Raw genomic sequence first — 21,535 nt, 5'->3', positions numbered from 1 at the left:
GAAGGCATTTCCACTGAAAACCATAATTTCATCACTTGTTATCTGATTACTCTCTCTCTCTTGCCCTTTGTGTTCAGGGAAGAATGGAGGCCTGCGATTTGGAGTTAAACTCTCAGTGATCTCTGTGTTGACAACACCAAAGCTAGAGGAATCCAGTAGGATGTGGGCATGGTTTTCCCGGAAGGCTGACTGAGCAGTTCTGCAAATGTTTGCAAGTACAGGGCGGAATTTCATCCAGCCTTGGAACCTTGAGCCAAGACTCAGCATCAGCAAAGCCAAAAGTTTCATTTCTTCGACTGTGGGAGTGCTAGTCCCACCCTTTAGATGGCCATTCAGTTTTAAGTTCAATAAGCATTTTGATTGAGAAATACTTTGCTGAGGGGTGAAAAGTCCTTGGCTTTGAAAGACGAATGATGAGCAGTTCAGTGGCCCATGTCACAGTCCGGGCACCTGCCAAAGGTGACTCCCTGGGAGGAGCATCTTAGTCACAGAGCCAGTGCCTGCTGTAGGTGTGCAGGGCTCCAGAAAGGTGTGTGTGTGTGTTTGTGTGTGTGCGTGTATGTGTACGTGTGTGTTGGGGGAAGGGAGCAAGGTTGTGGGATTATTTCTTATCTGCTCTTCTCTGCAAAATTTCCTGTGATTTAAGTCACATTAAAGTACCCATAATCCCATAATGCAAAAGAACCCCAAAACCAGCCCAGCAGCCAACCATGGCAGCAAGTAGGTGCTGTGGTCTTTAGATAGTCAGAAATGACACTTCTGGGCTCTCAGGCAGTCAGTGGGTTGAGCTCCCCATTAAAGTTCCTAATGGAAGTATTTCCCCCTGCCAAGTCTGGAATAGTCCTAGTCCCGTGTGTGTGTGTGTGTGTGTGTGTGTGTACCCGCGTGCATATGCACTCATGCAGTACAGGGTCTGCATACCTAAAGCAGATGAAATTCTGCAGAGTGGCTGCCTCACTAGACAAAGTCAAGAAGACAGACCGAGGAGAGAGAGGTTGATGTGTCTCCACTACCAAGAGATAGGCTTCTCTGAGCCAGCGAGACATCCCATCCAACAATATGAAACTGGCCACATTTCCTTGAGGTGTCAACGTTGAAAGTGTAGCTGCATCTTTATTCTTCACTGTTATGAAGTTGGGTGCAACACAGCCTGAGTAGAATACAAAAACACCGCTTGGAAACATATGATCTGGATTTGAATCGCAGCTCTGTCATTCACCTGCTATAGACTTTGAGCAAGACCTCTCTGAGATTATTTCTTCACAGTAGGTAGAGATAAGACCTACTTCAAAGGTTCTTAAAGTTGAACCTACCTGAGTCAATGAATGCAAAAATGTTCACATTTAAACTGCAATTTTAAAGCACAATACAAGTAAATAGCATTAATATCATTAAAGAGATTAACTTAGCACTGTGCGTCACATGATTCATCACAGGCCATCTGTGAGATATCAAATAGAGAGGTGAAGCCCGCAGTAATAAAAAATATTGCCATAGCTATAACCAGTGCACTCTTCTCTTCCTAAACAAACAACAAACAAATCTTGCCAGAGTCAAAAGGCAACAGTTTCGACTGCTTTTTCTGTTTTCTTGAAAGGCAGAAGTCAAGCTTAGTTCCTTCTCTATGAGAAATGGTGAAGGAAGCACTCTCTTTGTTAGAGCTACGGAGTGTGGCCATGTGTGGATCAAGCCAATGTCCTGCCTTCACTGGGCTCACAGACAACACTCACAAATGTCACACAGCTCAGATCACCCCTCTCCAACACTTTTTCCTTCATCAAAGAAAGTGTGTCCGAATGCAAATGAGAGCAATGATATCGTATGCATACCCATGAATCCACTCTTTGCTCACTCTTATTTTGAATGCACTCCTATTTCAAACCTTTGGTGCTTCCTATTATTGATAACAAATTACTTATGACTCACTTCACAACCGATTGACATATGATGGCACAACTGAAAGTCAAGATTGAGGACAAATGTCTGCAACCATGGGTGGGGGCAGGAATTTGTTTTATGCATCTTAGTATTTCCAATGCCCAGGTAGATGCTCATTGCTGACTTGAATTGGCCCTAGCCTGGGAAGGAGAAACCTCACAGCTCCCTACCCATGAGCTCTGGGGCCATTCCTAATGCAGAGGGGCTGGTTGGGTAGTCATAACCCTTTTAGGAGCATCACAGTCATGACAGGAGACCAGAAATGGCCTCTACGGGAGATTTCAATGTAGGACAAACCAGCTCCCTTCACACTCTGTGGTAGTGACAGTTTTAAGTGGAGGAGTAAGTGCCCAGCTTCTTTCATGCCTGTCTTTGAAGAGGGTGGCCTCTTGCCAGCAAGAAGTATCTGAGGTTTGGGTGGGTGAGAGCTGGATGAAATGAGTGTGCAGGTGGTACTGCCCAGGGAATAAATGTGAAAAGCCAAAGCAAACCTTCAAGTGCACAGCAAAGAGATGCATTCTCAGCTGTGTTCCTAAAGACATTCAAAATCACATGCTTCTATCTGGGTCATATGGGTGGATCTGTAACCCAGGGCGTCCACAGATACCAGGGCCAAAGCTGGCATGGCTGTTCCCTGCCAGGCTGGGAAGGCCTTGCCAGGGCAGCAGCCCCAGCCACACGCCCTTGTGTTGGAGCAGTCTGGAGGCTGCCAGCCTGTGGGGCTGGGTGAGAGCACCAGCCTGTGGAGAATCTTCTAGATAATTTGTCACAAGTGTGCTAATGGCTCTGGGGGCCAAGAGGAAAGTGGTGATACAGCATGTTTGGAGATTGGAATGTGTAAATGAGTTGCTCTGTGAATTATCTGATATTTTCTCCCTGCAGTTTAGAAGAAAACTAGGTCCGATGGGCTTGCCCAAGGTTTATGAGGCAAAGCAGGGCTTCTGAGGTGAAGTTGCATGGCTGTTTGAGCCCAAGGCATGGCAGGATTGCTGCCATAGTCTGGAAACCTCTCTGGTGATACCAGGCCAGCTTGGTACCAGGTGTAAAGTTACCCAGGTCAGAAAATGCAGAGGCTTCATTCCTTTTTTGAAAAAAGGGAATTGTAGGTAGCAAGTGGGAAAAGAGAGGAACCAGGGGAACCAAATAGATGAGGACATAAGGGAAAGGCCGTCAGAGTGGAAGTCCAGAGGTTTATGTTGAGAGTCTTCCTGTCACCCACTGCGTGGGAGGAGTCAGCTGCAGCTTAGGGGTGGGCTTTGCAGTTAAGCCAAGCCGAGGTATCAGCCCCAGCTCTGCCACTTCCTCCCCATGGAACTGAAGTTGTTAGCCTCTTGGTCTTCAGTTTCCTCGCTGTGTGAAGGGAAAATGATGACTTCCTCCCTGAGTTCTGGTCAGGATGAAGGGAGGTGAGTGTGCAGGGCTTGCCGCTGTGCCTGGTGTTTGGTGGTGTTTCTTGGTCACCATGGTCATTGTTACCCAGTGTGACTGTTCTGATTACCATGGCTGCATCACACACAGCACAAATTTAGTGGCAGAAAAACCCCAACTATTTTTTATCAAGCTCATGGATTCTGCGGGTCAGAAATTCAGAAATGGCACAGCAAAGAGGACTTGTCACTGCTCCACGATATCTGGGGCATCATCTGGGAAGGGTAAAGATCCAGGGTATTTTGACTGTTGGAACCTGGAATCGCCTCAAAGCTCATTCATTCACATGTCTTAAGCCTGACCTGGGAGGGACTCGACGGTTAGGACTGCTAGCCAGAGGGCCTACTCATGGCCTTTCTGTGTGGCTTCCCCACAGCATGGCGGTCTCAGGGTAGTTAGACTTCTAACACGGTGCCTGGTTTCTCCCAGAGCAAGTGTCCCAAGAGAACCAGGCAGAAGCAGAATCACCTTTTCTGACCTAGCCTCAGAAAGTTGTGGCATTCTGTTGGTTGTAAGTGAGTCTCTAAGGTCAGCTGTCTGTATTCAAAGAGAAGGCAGCTCTGGATGGGAAGACTGTTAAAGAATTTTAAAACCGTCATAGTGACTATAGAAAATAATAATGCCTTATGCTTACAGAATGTTTACTGTTTCAAAAGCCCATTCACTTGATCCTCACAGTGCCTTTGAGTGGCGAGCAGGACAGGTAGCAAAATCCCATTTTGCAGATGTGGAAACAGCCTCAGAAAGGCCACCACTTCATTCCCCTGAGCTACAAGATGAAGAGTTTATACCAGATGCCCTCCCCGGTGCCTGAAATGCGGTGGTTTTCCGTTCCTTGCTGAAGGAGGCAGTCCTGAGCAGTTGGCTTTAGTGAAGGAAGCAGTCTGATCAGAACTCTATTTGCTCTTTGAACAACTGTGATTTCCTGGGCCAAACTGAATTGCTTCCACTTAGCCCACACCTGGATTCTTGAAGGCAGCTAATTTTAGATTCTTTGGTCTGGTGCCAAATATCAAAGGAGAGTTGAAAGAATAATCTTTGCTCAATTGTAGTACAAATTCCTTCAACTGAGACCAATTCTGGTGCCTCATATTAAGACAAGGAAATCCCCATTTATCATATATCTTTAAGCTGAAACATTTCAACCAAAGCAGGAGAAGCAAAAAAAAAAAAAAAAAAAAAAAGATCAAGATCATCTTTAAGCAAATTACTCACTGAGCAAATACCAAGAACGAAGATTTTTAAGAGTATAAAATTACTAAATTTGTGCAGGTGCAGTTTGCTTTACGTAATACTTGTGTTCCTGATTTGGTGAGTGGAAATTAAACATTTATACTTTAAGTCTGTTTTAAATTGACTTGAGAGTAATGTGAGAATGGGGAATTTCCTAGTAAAGACTCCTGTGCAAATTTACTTCCTAGTTTCAGTTTTGTTAATTTAGGTTTCTAGAGATTGGATTTTCTTTTCTTTTCTTTTTTCTTTTTTCTTTTTTTTTTTTTTGATGGAGTCTCGCTCTGTCACCCAGGCTGGCGTGCAGTGGCACGATCTCGGCTCACTGCAAGCTCCACCTCCCGGGTTCATGCCATTCTCCTGCCTCAGCCTCCCGAGTAGCTGGGACTACAGGCTCCTGTCACTGCGCCTGGCTAATTTTTTGTACTTTTAGCAGAGACAGGGTTTCACCGTGTTAGCCAGGATGGTCTCGATCTCCTGACCTCATGATCCGCCTGCCTCGGCCTCCCAAAGTGCTGGGATTACAGGCGTGAGCCACCTCGGCCGGCCCATGATTTATATTTTTTAAAATACTGTGAGGGAAGGGTAATAAGAAGGAGAACCATGAAGAAACATTAACCAAAACTTAAACCCAAGTATGTTCTTCATTAGTGGCTCTGGAAGCCATAGTGAGAGATTAATATGCAATTACCACACACACACACACGCGTGCGCATGCACACACACACACACCACACACATACCATTATTTGTTTTGTTGAAGGATATAGTAGCATTGCTTTGAGACCTATACAATGCCCTGTAGTTAATGGAGATCATCTTGTAATTCTAAACTTAATGATAATTTAGTTTTTAAAACTAAACAGGCACATTATGGTGGTGAGGCTACTCGAGGACCCAGTCAAATGTTGATTCAGCACCTTCGTTGTCTTCAGCATTGTGCTGGGCATTGTGGGAGTTAAAAGAAGCATAGGACACAGTTCCTATTCCCATGTACCCCAATCTAGCTGGAGGGCTGAGACATACAGTCCACAATGAACAAGCCAGGTTTGTATACAACATTATGTCAAGCAAGAATAGAGTTCCAGGCCATGCGACACTATGGAAAAATATATAGGTCAGTATTTGAAGTGCTATTAATTGTGCAGACAATAAGAATATATAGGTCAGTATTTGAGGTGCTTTTCATTGTGCAGACAGTAAGGACAAAAGAAGATTGGTGCAGTGAGAAATAATATTGAGAGAGATGGTGACCAAAGGGGCTATTTCCCTTTAATGAAGAGCCAGTAATTAAAAATCACAAGATCATTGAATATGGCCGATCGAAGTCCAGTCTGGAATGGCATTAATAATGAAAGTATCTGATCCAAGGGATGGAGTCAGGCACAGTGCTAAGAGCTTCTAGGTGGAAACAGTTCTTGGGGATGGGTAAATGACAGAATTGGAGATCAAGTTAGGTGAAGGAAAGGATATGGCAATTAGGATGCAACCCTTCGTGAATGGAGAGTAAAGAGGGAGATGGGTGCTGGTCAGTGGGGTACGGGGGAGCTGGTTTCATAAAGAAGAAACCTTTATGGCTGGTCAGCCATAAAGTGATAAATGTCTGTTAAAAATATGAAGAATGAAGAAAACAAGACCAAGACCAGAGCCCTGAGGAAAGCCAAAATTTAAGGGACAGAGGAGAAAGAGTCAGTGAAGGAAACAGAGAAGGAAGACACAAGATAAAAGGAGATTGAGAAGAGTAGGAGTGTTGCAGAAGCCATGGGAAGAGAGGGCTTTGAGCAGGACTGAGCAGCCATTGGATTTGACAGTTAGGAGGTAGCCAGTCACCTGTGGGAGAGCATTTTCAGGGGCAAGTGGGGGTAAAAGCCAGACTCCAGGGATCTCAGGAGTTTGGGAGTTGTGTTAGTGAAGACAGAGTGTGGATCACCTTTAAAGACAATTTGACTGCAAAGGGAAAAACAAAAGAGAAAGTCGAAACTAAGGAGTGGCACAGAATGGTAGGGTGTGGAGTTGGGTTTTTGAGCCTGGGGCGCCTTGACTACATTTATAGGTGTACGTGCTGGGTAAACCTTGTGTTCTTCGAGGATGCCCGGAGGCTGTGGGGAGAACAAATTTAGTAATGGCCTCTCCCTTTCTGCTGCTCTGAGAAAGTTGCTCTGTTCCACAAAAGGTATTAGTGTTCTTTTTAAGACTCTAAACTACCCATGAAGCTCTCTTTCTTTAAGGATTAAGAACATAGAAAGTCTCAACTTTACATCTAGTGTTTGCAAATGTTTACTTCAAGAGGCATCCTGAAAGGCTGGAGGGAGGTGTGAGGGTTGGGGTGGGAGGCTTGAATTGAGCACAGCCTTGTAGCATCTTAGCCCAGTGCATCTCTTTCTAGCTCCTAGACAGGACTGGCACCCAGCCATATTCCTTTGGACCTGGGATGGTGGCTGCTGCTGCCACTCCCTTCTGTGCCTGTCCCAGAAGACTTGGCAAGTTAGATGCTCTTGACGTCTTCCTACCCACTTGCTTGCAAATCCCTGAGCTGATCCACAGCCAGCTGCCTTTTACCCAGTAGAGCACAAGGAAAGCATTAGGCTTCTGTTGAATTTTTCATGCAAGTTGCAGCCTTCTATCATCCCAAGGCCTCTGTCTCACCTTTAGTTTCACACAAATACTACGTTTAAGTGAATAAAAGCTTCTATCTTCTGAAGAGCTCTAAGCACTTTCACTTATCACACTCCCCCAGAAACATGCCCAGAGTAAAATATTTTTGGTTTTGTTTTTAACTTTTTTTAAATAGAGATGGGGTCTTACTATGTTGACCAGGCTGGTCTTGAACTCCTGGTCTCAAGTGATCCTCCCACCTCGGCCTCCCAAAGTGCTGGGATTACAGGTGTGAGCCATCACGCCCAGCCATAAAATTTGTTAAAGCCTGACTTTTCAGATGGGGAACTAATGAACAAGTAGATAGGGTTGCCTGCCTGCTACCCCTGCCTCCCCACCCCACACCTGGTTATGAACACCTGGAAGAGACAAGATGAGAATCCAGGACACTTTCTTCTGCATATCACGTAGCAAGAGACAAGAGGCTATGGAATGTTTATTTGATTGTGCTGGTGATAGAGGGGATTCATTGAGGAGAAGAAAGATGATAGGGGTAGGAGAAAGATAAAAGCATCTTGATCTCCCACCTTTAATTTGCATAACACTTCAGCTCAAGAAGCTAACATTTGGTAATTTCTGAATAATCACAAGGGCCTATGACAAAGCAATTCTGGAAACAACTGAGCCATGGGCCCCTCTGCTCTTCTCACAAATGCTGTTGATAAAGGCTCTGTTCATTTGCTGAAGGGTGAACTCGTCTGTCTTCAAAGCACCTAACTCCTTGGAGGTGGGCAGAGGCTGAATCCAACTGCCAACTCCCATCTGCACAGCCAAGCTGGCAGCATCACTTCTTTCCCTCCACTCCCAGTCACATGGCCAAACCAGCAGGTTCTTGGAGAATCTGCTTCTGCCCCACATGGTGGGCTCCACCTGGGAGACTTCCCGTCACTGACTCTTTGAAAGAGTCTGTCTGTGGGAAAGAGAGTTGCTGTCACCCATAAGACTTCTGACCCCAGCCATCCAACAAGAGTGTACCTGCTGGGTAGGGCAGACATGTGCTTGCCTGATTTCTAGTTATGGTTCCCTGGAGATAATTAAGTAAAAAAGAAATGCCTTTGGGTTTTGGCCCAGCTCAAAGTAAAATTAGAGAAGGCCTGGAAGGGGAAAGAGAAACTGCAGTTTGGGCAAATCTCTTTCATTTGTAGTTTCTTTCTTCTCTCAGACACCATGGCAGCTTTCTTCCTAAGGGGATTTCCTTGTGGGGAAGACATGAACCCATTGCGTTTGGCTGAGCATCCTGTTTAATGAAAGCAATAAATCATGTCAGTGAGGGAGGTCTAAAGAACTGAGCTAAGGAAGGCGGGACAGGGGTTTCTGCTGGCCTCAGGCTTGGTCCCCTTTATGATCGACAGTACAGTGGGAAAGACAAACATTTCATGGGATGTGCCTGAGAGAACCCAGAGGGAAGCTCGGGGATGCTTCTAGCTTTCAAACCCAGCTTACTTCTGCCTTGAGCAGGGCCCTAGCTCCTGTGTATGCAGAAGGGCCAGCCTCTTCATCATACAATACAGATTGGTGGCCTGAGAGAGATCCAAGGAAGGTCCCAGATTCTCTCTTGTACTCATTTTTTGTTGCTAATGTAAAGTGCTCCTATTGGAGAAGCACTTTACATTAGCAACATGGTCTTCTCAATATGACTACCTCTAAAGTAGGCTCATTTTATGGGTATTTACCCCTGTTGAAACGTATCCTCAGGAGGAAGAAAGGGACTGATCAGGACAGCTTGCCAACTTCATACTTTACCTGGGCCTAACCCTGCAATCAAGCACCATTGGAAATAAATGATTTTACCATTAAATTCTAATGTGACTAAGACTCTTATCATGCTCTGAGCTTTGGCTTTCCAATCTGTAAAGTGAGGATAATAATGCTTACCTAACAGGGCCATTGCCAGGGTGAAGGGATATTGCAGATATGAATGCCCTGGGTGACTGTAATGTACAGTGTGGGTGGTGGGGGCTATTCTTGCATACAGCCTGCTGCCTCCCAGGCCTCAGGCTAATCAGGCCTGGCTAGGTTAGATCCATGGGTCTTTCCTGCACTTCCTGTCCCCTCCCACTACACATCCCCATGCCCTTCCCTAGCATCCTTTTATGTGACATTGTGATATCATACTGTTGGCACCATTAAGCCTTAACCTTTCTTTTTAAGAAACAAACAACAGTAATGTGGACTGAGAGATGACAGGCACACAGACCAATCTATGATCTTTATACAAAGAGACACATTAAATAAATACCTATTTACATTATAAACAAATAATGTAGTCAGTGTACTTAGGAGTAGCTGGGTAAGAATGAGCTTGTCTGTACTTCCTGGCTGATTGAGTGCTCTCAGCAAAGTCCCTACAACATTTTCCAAACAGAGTTAACCTGGGAAAACACCATGTGCTTAGATCCAGATTAGACAAGTGTCCAAGGACAAACCGTATCAGCACTTTCTCCCTTGAGGTCCAGGTTTTAACAGTGTACAGGGAATATTCAGTAAGTTTAAATGAATTTATTTTTTATGAACCTCTCAATGCAGAGGCTGTGTGCTCCAGAGCAGTGGAAACTAAGCTGGAATATGTGAGATTTATGGAGCAGCCGGGGCTGTTTATAGGACTCTCAAGCTCTGCCTGTATTACTAGCCCACTGATCTGGAAGGGTCACCTCCAGGTCTGTCTTTTTCCTGGACTCAATTTTTCTCTCTTGCATGAGGATAAAACTTTGAGAAAGTGCAATTAATTAATTTATAGTCTATTTCTCATTCCCTATTAGATGAAATGTTTCAAGAAAAAATATACAGCATAATCGTTTTAAATACACCTAGCACCTGAATTAAAAACACAGGTCTTCTGTTACCCAAACCAGTAATCTCTCAACTGTATTCACTTTAGCACTGTATCAACATTTTTTTCTGATACCAAAAACTGATCAGATAATTTTTATTAACCTATATAAAGAATTTGACTGCTTATGGTTCAATACATATGATTTAATAAAATAGATTGCATTTTTTAAAATAATGATTTGAAAAAAGGCTTATGGAGTTAAGCAGAATATTCACTTTCTTTCCAATTCTACTCAGTATGAAAGAGGTGGCATTTCAACCCATGTCCTTTCTTCAGTTCCCTTCTTTATATGATGGCATTTTGGCAAGAGGATTTCTTTTCTGTGTGGTAGCATTTCTGAAATAATTATATGTGGGTTTGTTGTTTGTTGTTTTTGAAATAGTAGGTTTACAAAAAAAAGACCCCTGTTTCAATTTGTAAAATAATCTACTTCAGCAGAAACCTAGGAAGGTCTTGTCAGTGGTTTTAAACACAAGAGACTTTTAGTACCAGCAATTTTATTCCCAGACTAATTTCAGCGTGGGAAAGAGTTCACCAAAAATAGACGACAAGGATGAAATCTGTGTAGATAGAAAACTGCTTCTAATGGGTATAAATCCCATTTTAAGCAGACCAAGGTGCGCAAGCCAATTAGAGAAAATGGAACCTGGCAAACGGAGAGAACGTTTCCAGGGTCCCCTGGGAGTAGCGGGTTTTAATCACAGCCTGTGTGAGGAACACTTAACTGAGATTTGGGAGATTATTAGAAACTATTGGCACCTTGTCAACTCAGGAGTCAATAAGCCTCTTGCTTTAAACTTTGAACTGTAGTTTTCCACTTTCTTCCTAAGACTATAAAGACAGTTTTGGTGGTTACGTGGAGCAACTCTGCTTGCTGAATTCTCACTCCAGAGAGCTCTTTGGATTATAGCAGGAGGCATAATCCAGCAAGCATAACATCCCTCACCTTAATTCTCCTGTTCCTAAGTCTTCTGGTTAGCAAATTGCTCTTCAAAAGAGATGTCTTCACTCTGATACCCTGCACCACCCACCTCCCCTTCTCCAGTGCCCTGGATAAATTCAAAGGGACATTTTAGGAGTGAGGAACACTGGTTGGAGATGCCAGACCCAGACAACTCTCCATTCTCCTGTCTACACTGAAGCACCATGCGGTGGAGGCAGGTATGTCGGCTGTGATTTAAATTAAGACTCCATCACTCACCATGTGGGTTAGATGGACAAATGATTTAACCTCTTTGGAGCTAGTTTTTAATCTGTCAATATGCATTCCTTACCACATCATTGCAAGGATTAAATTTAAAAAGTAAGGCCAGGTGTGATGGCTCATGCCTTAATTCCAGCACTTTGGGAGGCCAAGGCGACTGGAACACCTGAGGTCAGGAGTACGAGACCAGCCTGGCCGACATGATGAAACCCTGTCTCTACTAATAATACAAAAAAATTAACTGGGCGTGGTGGTGCGTGCCCGTAATCCTAGCTACTTGAGAGGCTGAGACAGGAGAATCACTTGAACCCGGGAGGTGGAGGTTGCAGTGAGCCGAGATAGTGCCATTGCACTCCAGCCTGAGCGACAAGAGCGAAACTCCGTCTCTAATAATAATAATAATAGCTTCCAGTTATTGAGCACCTGCTATGTGCTAAGCATTATTGTAAGTGCTTTATGAATATTAGCTCATTTAATCCTTACAACAACCTTATGAAGTAGTCACTTTCATCATCTTTGTTATACTGAAAAGACAACCCAGGCACAGAGAGTAACTTCCCCATGGTCAGAGTTAACAAGTGTCACAGTGAGGCATCACAAACAGTCTGACCTGAGTCCATGATCTTAATATTGAACTGTAATGGATTTGTGGAGGTATCAGGCATTAATAATAATATAGGCCGTTATTATTCAGCATGTTTTTCCCAAGTTGCAAGCTGGTATAAAAGTCTGGGCCCTACTGCCGTTGCTGTCATTGGGATGTTGGGGCCCAACCACCAACCCCTACCATTAACTGATGCTAGTTACAACTTCCTTCAAGTGCCACATTCTAAATTACATTTCTGGCTCCATTGAGTGTACTTCCTGAAGCCACCTAACAGATTTAGGCACTTGTCACTTGATGTCAGCCAAGCAAGGACTCTAGCTCAGAGACAAACAGGCAAAAAGCCACGCTCTCACCCTGGCCGTCTGCAGCTGTTGTCAATAAAGCTGGTTGCAGAGGATGTGGAAGTCGGCAAATGAGCTTGCATCTAAGGGCTGAACACAAGGCTGTCGGCTGGAAACACAGCCAGTGCTTTCGGGTAATTCCTAACTTCCTATTAGAAATAAACAAAAAGCCCGCCCTGCTGAATTTCCCACTTGCCTTCTCTGCTTAGCAGCCAGTCCCTAATGCCTATCACCTAAGATAGCAAAGACATTAGGCCGGGCTGCTGGACTAGAACAAAAAGGATGGGAAAGGCCGCCTCTTCCCTGACCTCTGCTCCGCTGAGCGACTGATCCTGTGGGAATCTAGATGCATCAGGGTTTTGGGGGCTGGAAGGCGCAGGGGCCAGTGTGTGGGGTGAGGGTAGCACTAAGCAGAAGACAAAAGAAGGAAAGAATGTTGAGTGAGCAGAGTGGACAACAAGCTCAAGGACCCCTTCCTGTTAGCGGTCTCCCTGCATCTTGCTGGAAGTTCAGGCCCACCCAGGGCCCACTGAGCAAGTCTGTCTTTTTGTGAGGACACACCCTGACAGGCTGATGGGACAGGGTTGCAGGGAGACTCTGGCTGAGGATCTAGAGGCTGCTGTCTGCGCAATTAAAAGTGGATGGCCCAGCTTGTGGCTGAGGCTGGAAGCCTCTCCCTCCACAGCATGCCCCTTTGACTTTGTGCTGTTAACGCCTGTGTCTGTGGGAAAGAACATCTCTGTGGACATGCTGAGTTTCCTACGCCTGGATGCCACACACACCTAGCCATTGTTGTCGGCATTTGGTGTCACCATGAGCAGCTTTCTGGGTGACAAGATACCTGCCTGAATTGACTTGACTTTTCTCCCCAGATGAAAATGCCTTCCTGTTGTGATTTTGTGCCACCACGTATCAAATTTGGGCTGGTATTTCGGAGGCTCTTTTTCTTTCTTTCTTTCTTTCTTTTTTTTTTTTTTTGAGACGGAGTTTCACTCTGTCACCTAGGCTGGAGTGCAGTGGCATGATCTCGGCTCACTGCACCCTCCGCCTCCCAGGTTCAAGCAATTCTCCTTCCTCAGCCTCCCGAGTAGCTGGGATTACAGGCACGGGCCATGATGCCTGGCTAATTTTTTATGTTTTTGTAGAGACAGGGTTTCACCATGTTGGCCAGGCTAGTCTCGAACTCCTGACCTCAGGTGATCCACCCGCCTCGGGCTCCCAAAGTGCTGGGATTACAGGCGTGAGCCACTGCGCCTGGCCAGCTCTTTTCTTCCATGTACTGTACTCATTTTTTAGGCATATTCCATCCCCTTAGGGCAGGACTGAGTACATAATTTGTAGGGCCCAGTGCACAATGAACATGCAGGGAGGGCCTCATCCTAAAGTTATTAAGAATTGCAAGATGGCAATTGCAGAGCATTAAACCAGATGTGGGATCCTTCCAGCTCAGGGCCCTGCATGGTTCTAAGAGGCTACATTTCTATAGGCAAGGTTAACTGGGTCAAAGATGACACTCTACATTTTTGGTCATTTTTTATTTTAGAATATTTTAATACCATATTAAAAGATTAAAACATAAAGATTTTAATCACTCATTACTAGTTATTTTTTAAATATAGAGGTCCTTAAATTTGGGAGATACGAACATCTAGGCACCCCTCCTATTAACACTTAACTGATCCTAATCACTACTTAACCCTAATTTTCTCCCATCCTTGAGTAGCACTGCATTTCCCATCTCACAGGCTCCTCTGTGGCTCTGAAATGTCTCGTCTTAACTGGAGTAGGGGTCATCTAAGGATGCAGCAGCTGTCATATAACCATGCCACCCAGAGAGAACCATTTCTCCCGGGAAGGGAAGTTTATTTCCCAGCTGTACAGCTTGAAACCCAGGGAGCAGAACCTGGGAGATTAACACCTACAGCACAGAGGAAGAAAAACGTTCAGTATTGTCCAGCAAGTCAAGGTGGGAATTCCAGGAGATTAGAGGCAGTGCCAGGTGCCTTTCCACCAGTTGCTTGGGTGGGGTCGGGAAAACATATCCTCAGAGGACAGAGGCCAAGGTTTTGCCCCTCTGCTCTTCCCACGGTTCCTCTTCTCTGGCCCTGGATCTCAGGTTATCCTTTGTTCACCTGAAGGGTCCTAACTAAAGTTGCCAGATTCAGCTAATAATAAATACGAAGTTCAAATTTAACTGGATAGACTGTATTTTATCTGGCACCCCCACCCCACCCTGTCTTGGCTGACTCAGGACTGGCTTCTTCATGACTGTAACTGCTCCCAGACCAGTGCTCTCCCCACCAGCATCTCCCACCAGGCTTCCTTGGACTTAGCTGCTGATCTGCCTTGCCCTGCCCTGCCCAGCCCTCTGATGGGGACTTCACAGGCAAGCTGTTAACCACCATGGAAGATGCCAGTGCCAGGCGGAGACTCTCCGACCTGTGGTCAGCTCTGCTGGGACCTCTGTGCATTCCTTCCCAGTGCAGCTCATCCTTGGCACTGAGACCCATGGCAGGGGAGGGCGGAGCACAAGCTTAGCTCCATCACCGGCCTGCAGGGTAGGCTCAGAGTGCATTGAGGTGGTAACTGTGGCTTGGGAATGCCTGTTAGACAAGTTATTCTCCTCAATTTCATTTCATTTTAAATTTCCCTTTTTGGAAATGAACATGAAAGTATTGAGTGTCAGGAATGTGCACATTTCTTGATGCTTTGTCATTTAATCCTCATAACAATACTATGAGGTGAGTAATATTGTCCCTACTTTGAAGATGAAAAAACTAAGGTTCCACCATCTTACTATTGGTAGATTTCAAAGCTTGAATTAAACTCTGGTCTTCTAAATCCAAGCCCAGGAGCTGGGTGCAGTGGCTCATGCTTGTAACCCCAGCACTTTGAGAGGCCAAGACAGGAGGATCGCTTCAAGCCAGGAGTTCAAGATCAGCCAAGGCAGCAAAGCAAGACCCCGTCTCTAAAAAATAAAAATAAAAAAATACGCCTGGCATGGTTGTGCTTGCTTATCCTAGCTACTTGTGAGGTTGAGATGGAAGGATCACCTGAGCCCAGGATTTCAAGGTTACAGTGAGCTATGATCGTATCACTGCACTCTAGCCTGGGTGACAGAGCAAGAGCCCATCTTGAAAAAAATTACCCCAAGCCCATGCTCTATTATTGCACAGTTTCATCATTGGCCACCCAAGCAGAAACTTTTGAATAATTAATTGTTCATACCTCACTCTTTCTCCAATCTGATCCCTATGTCCTTATGATTTTGCCACTGAAATGCCTCTTGATACCACTGTATTGGCTTCCTACGGTTGCTGTAACAAATGACCACAAACTGGGTGGCTTGAAACAACATGAATTTATTCTTACAGTTCAGGAGGCCAAAAGTCCAAAATCAAGATGTCAGCAGGGTTGATTCCTTCTGGAGACTCCAAGGGGAGAACCGTCCTGTGCCTCTTTCCTTGCTTCCACTGATTGCCAGCATCCTCGACATTTCTTGGCTTGTAGCTGCATCACTCCAGGCTCTGCCTCTGTTGTCACATGGCTTCTTCCCTGTGTGTCTCTCTGTGTCTAGGTACATCTCTCTCTCCTCTCTCTTATATAGGCATCAATTACTAGATTTAGGGCCCTCCCAAATCCACTATGCCCTCATCTTAACTAAATTACACCTTCAACGACCCTATTTCCAAATAGGATCACATTCTGAGGTTCTGGGTGGACAGGACTTCTTGGGGGACACCATTCAACCCAGTACAACTGCTATCTCTCTACTCCAGACTTTGACGATCACCACTGTTCCACTTTGAGGCTTTCCCCTCTCCAATTCATACATTGCTCAAAAATTTGTTTTCTGAAAAGCAAATCTGACCACAGCACTCCACAACTTAAAAATGGTCACATAACTAAATGGCTTCTAGCAGTGGTTCTCAAACTTGAGTGTGTAAAAGGATCACCTAGAGAGCTTCTTAAAACTCAGGTTAGAGAGCCCTATCCCAGAGCTTCTGATTCAACAGGCCTTGGGAGAAGCTGGAATCTGCATTTCAACATGTGTAAGATGATTCTGATGCAGATGGACCATAGACTATGCTTTCAGAAAAGTCTGTAGCATAAAATACAAAAGCCTAACAGAACCCAGCACATAGAAAGCACTCGATGAGAGTTAACCATGATGATTTTTTATCTTCATAGTTTTGCTCATTTTGCCTACTTTTCCTGTGAATTCTTTCCCTTCTTTTATCACTTGAAATAATTTCTTTTATCCTTCAAAATCCAGTGAAGAGGCCATCATCTCTGTAAAATCTTCCTGGACCCCCGTAGTGCCATATTAGTTACTGTCTTCTTGTCCATTCCCCCATAATTATTGCTGGTGTTCTTTGTTCCATTACCATATTATGCAAAGGAATCACACATATTTCTGTCTACATACATGAACAGTTTGAGGACGTCTACCATTCTGTAGGGCTTAGTAGAGTGTCTGGCATATTTTATAATTAAACTCCTTATTGGCCAGGCATGGTGGCTCATGCCTGTAATCCCAGCACTTTGGGAGGCCTAGGCGGGCAGATCTCCTGAGGTCAGGAGTTTGAGACCAGCCTCTAACACGATGAAACCCCGTTTCTACTAAAAATACAAAAAATTAGCCGGGCGTGGTGGCACGCGCTTGTAATCCCATCTACTCGGGAGGCCAAGGCAGAAGAATCACTTGAACCCAGGAGGTAGAGGTTGCAGTAAGCCGAGATCGCGCCATTGCACTCCAGCTTGGGCAACAAGAGCAAAACTCCATCTCAAAAACAACAACAAAAAAATAAACTTCTTATCACATCTCTTCATACAATTGAATGTTCAATTTATTGTTTTAAAATGGAATTGCATGATTTTTTTCTTAATTTAATTCAATAATTATACTAGCTCTTCTTTCTTCCTACCATGCTCTCTGTTGTCTCTCTCCCAGATGCTCCAAGTTTCACACTGTGGTCAGTGTGCAGTGACTAGTCTGGTTGGATTGTTTTTCATTCCAAATACCTTATTTAGGAACTAGGGCTTACCACCCACTCATAGATACAACCCTCAATTCTGGTGGCAGGAATGTTCTTTCTCTGCTCTGCCTGCAGAATCCATAGGAAGGCCACCAAATGCTGTGCTTCAGAGTTGTATCTGAGTCTCCTAAGGAAGTTTGGCTCCTACCAGTGGAAGCTAGAAGCTTATTTGGTGGTGCAGGCCATGGAAGCTAGCTGCCTTGGCCCAAAATATCATCTTTTCTCTCTGAGAATAATATCTCAAGACCACTTTATGCAATAAATGGATAAATGAGCTTTTCATGGGCCTGTAAAGATTTTTGAGGTTTGGAAAACTATATGTATTTTTCAAAATAAGGAAACTCCAGAATCAAAATTGATAAATTGAATTAAATGTCTACAAAACATAAAATGATTCCAACTAGCCAACTGCATCTGAGCTCAACCCTGATGTGGTCACGTATGTTCTATTTCATGTGGAGCACATTGTAATAATTTTTTTATATGGGATGTGGTCTCCAAAAGCAAAAGCGCCTGATGTTTGGGAAGTTCTCAAAATGATCCCATGTTGTCTGCTATGACAGAGCTCATGGCTTTGAATGAAGTCCATGTGAGGAGTGGGGGAGGAGGAGAGGAGGGTCCTTATCCGGACAGTCAGATCCAGAGAATCACATGGAAAATTATCCCACAATCCAGGCTTTGGAATGTGGTTCCACACGTGAAAGAGCATTTGTGTAGATGATTGCTACTCAGCTTTTGACACTGAGGTCCGGGCCCATTCTGACCAGGCCAGAGGGGGCACCAGAAGCCCAGATCCACCAAACCCAAAGGGCCTAAAACTCACATTGTTTGCATTTCATCAGCAAATATCTACTGAGCCCTGTTATGTGTCTAGAACTCTGCTAGTGATGGGGAACACCACAGTGAGCCAGATAGGCACCATCCCTGCCTCAAGGAGCTTACAGAGCAGTTAAAAAAACAAATGCCAAGAAGCTAACCACCAATAGAAGAAGGATCACAAAGGGATGTGCAGGTTATCATGGGTGTCTGGTAGAGAGGTTAACCTAGTCTGGGAGTGAGGGAGGACCACTCAGAGGAACTAACATTTAGTATGATAACTGAAGGGTGAGTAGGAGTCAGCCACAGGAAAGCGTTTCGCACAGAAAGCCCCGTGCTGCCTTAACATGGCATCAGATGCCAGGAATGGGCATCCTCTGTGTGTCCACTATTCTGAAGCTCCTTCTCATTGGCCCAATAACATCTCTGAATCCCTGCCTTGGCTTCCTGATTTTCCTTGAGTGCTGGAACTACAGCTAGCTTTGCCGATGTTGCTGGGGCCCTCCCCGCCTGGATGTAACGGCCCCTGCACTAGATGGCTTGCCCTGGGTGGCCCATGCAAAGCTGTACTGCTGCTGCCACCTGTTCCCAAGCACAGCTACTGCCCTGGAACACCACACCCCCTCCCACCCCATCTGACCTCCTCAGCCGTCAGCCCAGGTCAGAGCACACTCTTGTGTGTCACCCTCCTTTGGCCTCGGTGACTGCAGGAGCCAGCCACCCACCCTATTGCAGTCCCACCATTTCCTTCCAGCTCAGGCCTCAGTTCAACCACACCACGTGACAGATCCTACAAGAATGCTGGAGTCATAGAGCAATGTTTCCCAAACTAGGGAATCCAATGCATCCTGAAAATATATCCATGCACTCCAGTTTGAGGAACACTGCATTGAAAGATAATGCAGTCACTTCTAGTTGACATGATTATAAACCAAACACAAATGTGTGCCTCGAAACTTCATGTCAGTACTCTCGCATACTTCACAAATGTTGTGAATATAGATTAGATGAGGCACGTAAGACACCTGGAACTCCATCTGAAGAGGCCATGTAATTACGAATGTGTATTATTATTTGTCTTCGTCCTGTCTGCCAGCTGAGAGAGACAGCCAGCCTACATTTGCTCAGCAGCCTGGAACTTTCTCCTCAAAAGAAAACCCAGTTCTCCCTATAGAAATCAAATAAGGCCAAATATTCCAGAGAAAAGTCACTGGTTTCTACTGAAAAGATTGGATTTTGGTTTTAGGTTCTGCTTTTCAAATTAACTTGTCTACTATGCCTATCTGGCCTAATGCTTAAAAGAAAAAAGAATGTTTGAATAACATTTATGCCAGTCCCCAACAGGCCAAGGGCTCTGAGAAAATGAGAGGATCTGGAGAAGGGTAGACACATGCATGCACACACACACAATCCACGTGCATACACATGTGGGCACACATATGTTCCAAGAGTGCCCATACAGGTGCATGCATGTGCACACACTCACACGCACATCATCCAGCTGTGCTGAAGTCTCTGGGTAGAGAAAAGGATACTGACCTGTGTTTACACTGTACCTTTCATCTGGGATCCCCAAAGTTCCTGGCAAGGAAGGCAGGCTTTGTCACTCCTCACCACTCCACTGGGAGGCAGCTGCCCCAATCAAGTCCTGGGGGATATCCCACTAGAGCCCTGTGTGTCTCCTCTAAGCTCTCCTTTACCCCCAGCCAAACCCTCCTCCTGAACACCGGCTTCCTGTTCCTGGGCATTTTGTCCTTAATCCCCCTCCACTGTCCTGCCCACTCTCTGTGAGGTGGGTGGGGGGGTGGGGGGATGTACAAAAAAATCCAAAATACTAAGTAAGCCAGGCCATCTTTATCTTTCCTGTGGCTCTTCTGGTTTGGTGTGTCTGTACTTCCAGGGAACTTGTCCTCAGGCAGGCCTGAGTAGGAGACAAATCTTCAGCTGCTGGTGGGGAGGGGCTAGAATATTTGGAGTTTTCAGTGCACTTATTCCTCAGGGACTTCTTTTAAAAAAAACAAAGCAGCCGAGACCCAGAGTCTAGCAAGGATCCATAACCCCAAACCCCCTCTGGTAGAAGACCTGGTAAAATGCTGCATTGGTCTCAGTTTTGTATTTTGTGTTGCTTTCTTTGCTGGGAGACTCAGATATTAACTCCATTAATAGAGTTTGGATGCAGTGCAAATGCTTCTCCTTCTGCAGTTATTGTTTGTGTTTAGCTGGTCTTTGTCTAGAAATGATCATTGCTGCAGGTGTGGGAGGAAGGGCCACCATTTTGCAGTGCTTAGTCTATATCGAAGGTTTCTGAAATTGCTGCCCTGAGAAGTTAGGCAGGGTGGGGGAAGGGGAGATCTCTTTACTTTCCTGAGGCTGTTTTCTGGAGTTTGGGGTTTTGGAGAAGGCATCAAGGCTGAAGGACAGTGGGATCTCCCCTAGGGGGCCTTAAGGCAACTGCTGAAGTCGTTTTTCTCAGTCCTTTCAAATCAGATCTTCCTTTTCTTTTCTTTTCTTTTTTTTTCTTTTTTTGAGGCAGGGTCTCGCTCTGTCACCCAAGCTGAAGTTCAGTGGTGTGATCTCAGTTCACTGCAACCTCCGCCTCCCAGGTTCAAGTGATGCTTATACCTCAGCCTGCTGGGAGTAGCTGGGATTACAGGCACCCACCACCACTCCCAGCTAATTTTTGTATTTTTTGTAGAGACAGGGTTTTGCCATGTTGGCCAGGCTGGTCTCAAATTCCTGGCCTCATGTGATGCACAAATCTTGGCCTCCCAAAGTGCTGGGATTACAGGCATGAGCCACTGCTCCCGGCCGGATCTCCCATTTCAAACCTTTTTCATTCTCTGTCTCCCTCCACCTCTTGGTGCTGATTTTCTGTCCTGAGGCTTTGCTGGCTTTACAAAGCATCCTCTGGCACTGGACACGTTGTCTAGGAACAAGTTTCACCCCCAGGGCCCTGTCCTAAACACTAGCCCTGCTAATTTTGGCTCCACACTGTGAAGCCACCCATTCTGTGAACCCCTTTCTATTCCCTAAATATGCCAATTATCTCTCTTTTTCTTTCTCACTTTCCCTGGAGAGTAGAGTCTTTCCTGGATGTGCAGACGTGGACAGTCAGCTGTCCACGCGGTTTGCTCTTTTTGGTCTTGTTTCCCAGCTTTGCCTGCCAGGCCCACCTCTGAGCCTCACCCACGGGGCCTCTGCCTCTACCAGCTCCAGGGTCAGAGCCCTTGCTGCCTTCCTTCTCTTCGCCCAGAGGCGGTGAGGGCGAGTAAGGAGAAGGCCCCTTGAAATCTGGGAGGATAATATTCCCACTCCCTACTCCCCAGGCACTTGGGGCATTATGCCTGAAAAGGACTGTTTGGGAGATTTTGAACCTCATTTTGGAATTTCTCAGCCATGCACTGTGCCAAAGGGAGAGAAAATTGCTTGGATTCAGGTGGCACT

At 45.4% G+C, this 21,535-nt stretch overlaps 1 protein-coding gene and 1 pseudogene across 3 annotated transcripts in view; both read left to right on the top strand.

The window, feature by feature from the left end:
- BCAR3 (BCAR3 adaptor protein, NSP family member) overlaps positions 1–21,535 on the top strand; it is a 279,135-nt gene that overhangs the window by 85,787 nt on the left and 171,813 nt on the right. The gene's annotated exons all lie outside the window — the stretch shown is intronic.
- On the top strand, positions 711–1,490 carry LOC134734120 (uncharacterized; annotated as a pseudogene).

Source organism: Symphalangus syndactylus, chromosome 12 (assembly GCF_028878055.3).
Source record: "Symphalangus syndactylus isolate Jambi chromosome 12, NHGRI_mSymSyn1-v2.1_pri, whole genome shotgun sequence".
Lineage (NCBI taxonomy): Eukaryota > Metazoa > Chordata > Mammalia > Primates > Hylobatidae > Symphalangus > Symphalangus syndactylus.
The sequence above is the reverse complement of the archived record's forward strand: the minus strand, read 5'-3'. Positions and strand labels throughout refer to the sequence as shown.